This window comes from Rhineura floridana, chromosome 20 (genome assembly GCF_030035675.1).
Source record: "Rhineura floridana isolate rRhiFlo1 chromosome 20, rRhiFlo1.hap2, whole genome shotgun sequence".
Lineage (NCBI taxonomy): Eukaryota > Metazoa > Chordata > Lepidosauria > Squamata > Rhineuridae > Rhineura > Rhineura floridana.
Genome location: NC_084499.1, coordinates 15,342,624 through 15,348,623, shown reverse-complemented (window position 1 = coordinate 15,348,623; position 6,000 = coordinate 15,342,624). Strand labels below are relative to the sequence as shown.

The following is a 6,000-nucleotide window of genomic DNA, read 5'->3' as shown; positions in this document are numbered from 1 at the left end:
ATGGGTAGGCATCCCAAGGCCTCTCTTTCATGCCCTTGGGACTCTTCCCAGGCTATAGACCCTCCCCATCAACACACTCGCTCTCCTCAGACCCCCTCTCCCCACTGACCTTGCTCCACGCTCTCCATGAACTCTGGGCATGCCTCTTGCACACCTGGGTGGAAAGCAGAGAAGAGTGTGTGAGTGTCCGTGTAGAAACTACTACTACTCCTACTACTACTATTATTATTATTATTATTAAATTTTATTTATACCCCGCCTTTCGGCCAAAGGCCCTCAAGGCGGCTTACAAAGAAAAATAAACACAGGTATAAAAATACAATATAAAAATACAATAAAAGCAATACAATTTACAAAAATTAAATTAAATAACGTTATAATAACAAATAAAATTAAATAACAAATAACATTTATCATTATCGGCAAGAAAGAGGGGGTGGTGTCAGCGGGGGCGGCAGCTCCCGAGAGGCAGAAGGGCGACAGGCACTTGTTACAGCGAAGCTGTTTGCTGTTTCAACGTTGTCTTCCTCTCCGTGTCCTCGGACTCGCTCAGCTGCTGCTCCCGGGGCTTCTACAAGGGCAGGTAGCTGTAGTTGGCATGGAGGAACTACGTAAAGGTTACATTTACATTCATTGCTCCATTGATGTTTGTCTCTGGCCCCACTCATCAATGCCACGTGGTCCCCCAAAGTTTGTCCAGGCGGGAATGTGGCCTTCAGGCTCAAGAAGGTTCCCCACCCCTGGTGTTGACAAAGCATTCAGTGGCAGGAAGGAATCTTGGCATGGCGTGGCCATTGGACTTTTGCTCAAATTTCCAGATTCAGCAGGATCCAAGGGGATCAGCTTTCTTGGAATTCCCAAAAGGTGGAGTCAACTCCTTCTGGCCTCAACATCCACCAGTTTTGGTGGGGTATTCTCCCTTCTTCTTCCAACAAGGTCCCATCTGATACAAGTTCTGGGTACTAGCAGATGCCCTCAAAAAACAACAGCCCTTCCACATTTGATTTAAAACTGGAGAAACAGATATAAGAACATCCGAAGAGCCTGCTGGATCAGGCTAATGGCCCATCTAGTCCAGCATCCTGTTCTCCCAATGATCAACTAGATGCCTATAAGGAAGCCTTCAAGCAGGACCTGAGTGCAAGAGCAATCTCCCCACTTGTGATGCTCAGCAACTGGCAATCACAGACCATACTGTCTCCAATGAAGGAGGCGGAACATAATAACAACCCAGCTGGATCAGGCCAATGGCCCATCTAGTCCAGCATCCTGTTCTCACAGTGGTGAACCAGATGCTCTAATGGGAAGCTGCAAGCAGGACCTGAGCATAAGAGCAACTCTCCCCTCCTGCCGTTCCCAGCAACCGGTGTGCAGAAGCATTCTGCCTCTGATAGTGGAGGCAGAGTGTGGCCATCATGGCTAGTAGCCACTGATAGCCATATCCTCCATATACATTTGTCTAATCCTCTTTTAAAGCCACAAGTTGATGGCCCTCACTGCCTCCTGTGTGAGTGAGCTCCACAGTCTAACTATGAGCTGCGTGAAGAAGCCCTTTGGTTTGTCTGTCTCGAATCTCCCAACAGTCAGCTTCATTGGACGTCCACAAGTTCTAGTGTTGTGAGAGAGGGAGAAAGACTTTTCTCTATCTATTTTCTCCATGCCATGTAACATTTTGTACACCTCTGTCGTGTCTCCTCTGACTCGCTTCTTCTCTAAACTAAAAAGGCCCAAATGTCGCATCTTTTCCTCATAGGGGAGATGCTCCATCCCCTATACGGTTTCAGCCCAGTTTATCTGAAGGAACGCCTCCAGCATCACCAATTATGCCGCCTGACAAGATCAGCCACACAGGACCTCCTCTCGGTCCCACCAGCCAAAACAGCTAGGCTGGTGTGGACCAGAGAGAGGGCATTCTCGGTTGTGGCCCCCACCCTCTGGGATTCTCTCCCTTTTGATCTCCGACATGCCTCCTCCCTGACTGGTTTTCGCCGAGCCTTAAAGACCTGGCTATTCAGGCAGGCCTATGGGATTCTCGGGAGGGATTAGTTTTATGATGTATAAATTGATGTTTTAGAATAATTGATGATTTTGTTTTTGATTGTACAGTGTATTTTAATGTATTCCTGTAAGTCGCCTAGAGTGTCCGTTAAGTCAGACAGATAGGCGACTAACAAATAAAATTTTATTATTATTATTATTATTATTATTATTATTATTATTATTATTATTATTATTATTATTGAGACTGATGTTGTGCGCCACACTCTGTGCTCACACTCTCTCACATACATCTCCACAACTCTTTGGCTCTGCAGTCCCTGCATTGCCCAGCTCCTTGGCTTTTCCTATTAATATTTACAATGTAGAGATGAAGTTGCATAAATATTAATTCCTACATAATGAGAAGACGTGATTCACTAGAAAAAATAATGCTGGGGAAAACAGAAGGGAGTAGAAAAAGAGGAAGGCCAAACAAGAGATGGATTGATTCCGTAAAGGAAGCCACAGACATGAACTTACAAGATCGGAAGAGGGTGGTTCACAACAGGTGCTCTTGGAGGTCACTGATTCATAAGGTCGCCATAAGTCGTAATCGACTTGGAGGCACAACAACAAACATAATTAACCCCCTTTTAAAAGAAAGAAGAGGGACGAACACACCTCAGCTGCTTCTGCTTTTGTGCGGGGTGAGAACTATGCAAATGGTTAAAGGTTGACCGGTAACGAATAAACTGGAACATGCCATCAAATTTAAATTGGGTGTGGCCTGTGGAGACCCTCAAGGAGAGGCCTGGAGATCCACCTTTGGCCCCTGGGCCTGAAGACCCCCATCCCTCCTACAGAGCTGCTGACCCTCGCCTGTTTTTTCAGTCTCAGCAAGTCACATGGATGGAGCATCTTTCACCCTTTCTTGCCCTGGGCTCTGGGTGGGCTCTGAAGCTTGCCACCAGACTATGTTTTAATCTGCACCTCCTGCCCAATCTTTAGCAAGATCCATAAGGAGAAACGGTTAACACGCAGCTGACATATCTTTGATACAGCAATCATATAGAGGAAGCGGCTTGACCCCTGAAGGTTCTCTTGTACCACAAGATTGACACTTCACATTGACTTTGCTTCAGGCTTATCAACAAATCTAAGCCAATTTTATTAAAGAGCACGCCAGCAAGAGACAACTTTATAGAGAATACTCTGTTGAAAGGAGAGGTTCGTTCGGCTGTTTCCAACTTCTCCTCTCCCATTCCCTCCCATTCTTTTTTCAGGAAACAGGCTATTTGAAAGTTAATTAATTGAGACTTTGTTCTTGGGTCATAAGCTTTCCAGGCCACCAAACAGCTGGACTTCAAGGGAGGGTCATAGAAATTTGGAGGGTTAGACAAATTGGTGGAGGACAAGGCTACTAGGCATGGTGGCCATGTTCTACCTCCACTATTGAGAGGGTACACCTCTGAATACTAGTTGCTGGGAGCCACAAATGGGGAGAGCGCTGTTGTGATCAGGTCCTGCTTGCAGGCTTCCCAAAGGCATCTGGTTGGTCACTGTGAGAACAGGATGTTGGACTAGATAGGCCATTGTCCTGATTCACCAGGAATCTTCTCATGTTCTTAATATGTGCTTCCTTGAGGACCTGCCCAGGAGTTTTCTTTCCAAGATCCTTTGGTACCAATGACATCCATACCCCCCCACCAAAAAACCCCACTCATCTGCTGGCATTATATATTGGCCTCCATAAGAATGTAACAGAAATCCCTCTTGGGTGATGCCAAAGGTCCATCTAGTCCAGCATTCTGTTTCCCTCATTGGCCATCCAGATGCCTCCAAGAAGCCTACAAACAGGGCATAAGTACAAGAGCCTTTTCCTCTTGTTGTTCCTTAGCAACTGATAGTCAGTGGCAGGCTGCCTTTCAGCCTCGGGTTTGCATAAGACAGCCATAATGACTAGTAGACATTCATAAGGGAATAAACCAAAAGAGGGGATCCCTCAGTGACACATGCAAAAAGCCCAAGACATGAAGCAAGGAAAAAAACAAACCAAATATAGAGATGCATGTCTATCTATCTATCTATCTATCTATCTATCTATCTATCTATCTATCTATCTATCTATCTATCTATCTATCTATCTATCTATCTATCTATCTATCTATCTATCTAAACAATGAAAGATGGATTTCAACAGTAGAGTGATTATTTATAACAGTACAGTAAATATTGATGGATGCTCTGGATTATGTTTCTATTTCAATACTTTGTCAGAAGACTCTACTGGGTTGAACGGCAGCCAGGCTTGATTCTCCCACTAAATTCACTGTAGCCTTTCCAAAACTTGGGGCAAAAAACAATTCTTCAACAGAATAGTTGTCCCACCAATAGGTCTCTGAAAAGGGGTGCTCCTACTCCAAAGGCTTGCATATTCTCTAGTCTTGTGCCACTTTAGACATTAATAGACATATATTAAGCATTAATATACATATTATCCATAAATCTGTCTAATCCAGGGATGAGGAATCTGTGGCTCTCCAGATGAAGCTGGACTTCCTATCACACCTGAACATTGGCTGAGTTGGCTGGGACTTATGGGAACTGGAGTTCCAACAACCTCTAGAGAACCACAGGTTCTAATTGATGCAGGTTACGTCTTTTCAGTGGTGGCTTTCATGCCAATCCCAAGCCTAAGGCAACTGGCAGGTATATCTTAGGGGCCCCACAAAAAACCTTTTAGCCTCATAGGATCACAACAGAGGAACTATGAGGGCAGTCAGTAAAAAAAACTTTTTATTTTTAAAAATTTTAAATGTTTTTTTATTGTAGAAAAAATAAATTTGGGGGGGATCACAAATTATGTTTGGGATCATGGCATCCCAGCAGAGAACCCACAGATGTGGGGGACTTTTGGCCTTCCAGATGTTGCTGATCTATAACCCTCATCATCCCCGGCCACTATCCAAGCTTGCTAGGGCTGATGGGAGTTGTGGTTCAGCAACATCTGGACAGCCAAAGGTCCCCCACTCCTGACCTAGACTACCTGTTTGTCATCCTTAGATGACAATTGAACTCTGCTGTGCTCTGTCCAGGGTGCTGATACCTGGCCTGCCAGACTTCTGCTTCACACCATTGCTGACTGCTTGCTTCCTAGGCATCTGATCTCTGAACTCACCTATTGCTGAACCACAGTCCTAACATCAGCATTGGGTAGCAGCTTCTCTGCAGGCGTTCAGCCCTGTTGGCATCAGACTTTTTATCAACACTGCCATGATAAATTTCAGGTTGAATTTGGAAGCTCCTATCCTGGTTTGGAGAGTTTTGATAAAACTATAGACATTGCTCAGGTGAGTTCTGGAAATCCCAAGACCAAACGTGATAGCCCCATTGAATCCACTGGGACATATATAAATAAAATAGTGGGAATGTGATCTGGGAGTAGGACTCTTTCTTTGTTTCCTTTATTTATTCAAATGTTATCAAAATTATTTATATAGATATATAAATACACGCCTATGGCCATACTACCCTGAATACACCCGATCTTGTCTGATCTTGGAAGCTAAGCAGGGTCAAGCCTGGTTAGTACTTGGATGGGAGACCGCCAGGGAACACCGGGTGCCGTAGGCTTAGAGATATTATGGAAATTTGTATATATAAGCAGAGATCGTCAGCAGTCTGAGATGCATGTGTGCCAGTTTGTGTATTTACCTAAGTAGCAGGTTTTTACCTTGCATTTAGATCACTGAGGCTTAAGAGTAAAATAAGAAAAGCTACTTTATTTATAGAAATACATAGTAGATGGGAAAGGCATACCTAGTTCTAACTAACTAAGTTGGAGGCGCAATGCCCAGATGTGGGTATTGCCCTCATGGCTCAGGAGAGGGAGCAAAGACAAAGATGTCTCCACTCTCCTCGGACAGTCGAAGAAGAAGACAAAGGAAGGAGGGGAAGGCCAGCTTCCCTGAGCATATCAGTTTACAACAGAAGGAAGTCAGGTAGAGAAGAGCACAGGTC

The 6,000-nt window shown here is 44.6% G+C and overlaps 1 non-coding gene across 1 annotated transcript; it reads left to right on the top strand.

The window, feature by feature from the left end:
- Nucleotides 1–5,494: 5,494 nt before the first annotated feature.
- Nucleotides 5,495–5,613, top strand: LOC133374085 (5S ribosomal RNA). Its single transcript, XR_009759817.1, has one exon. It is a non-coding gene; the product is annotated as a 5S ribosomal RNA (ribosomal RNA).
- The last annotated feature ends 387 nt before the right edge of the window (nt 5,614–6,000 follow it).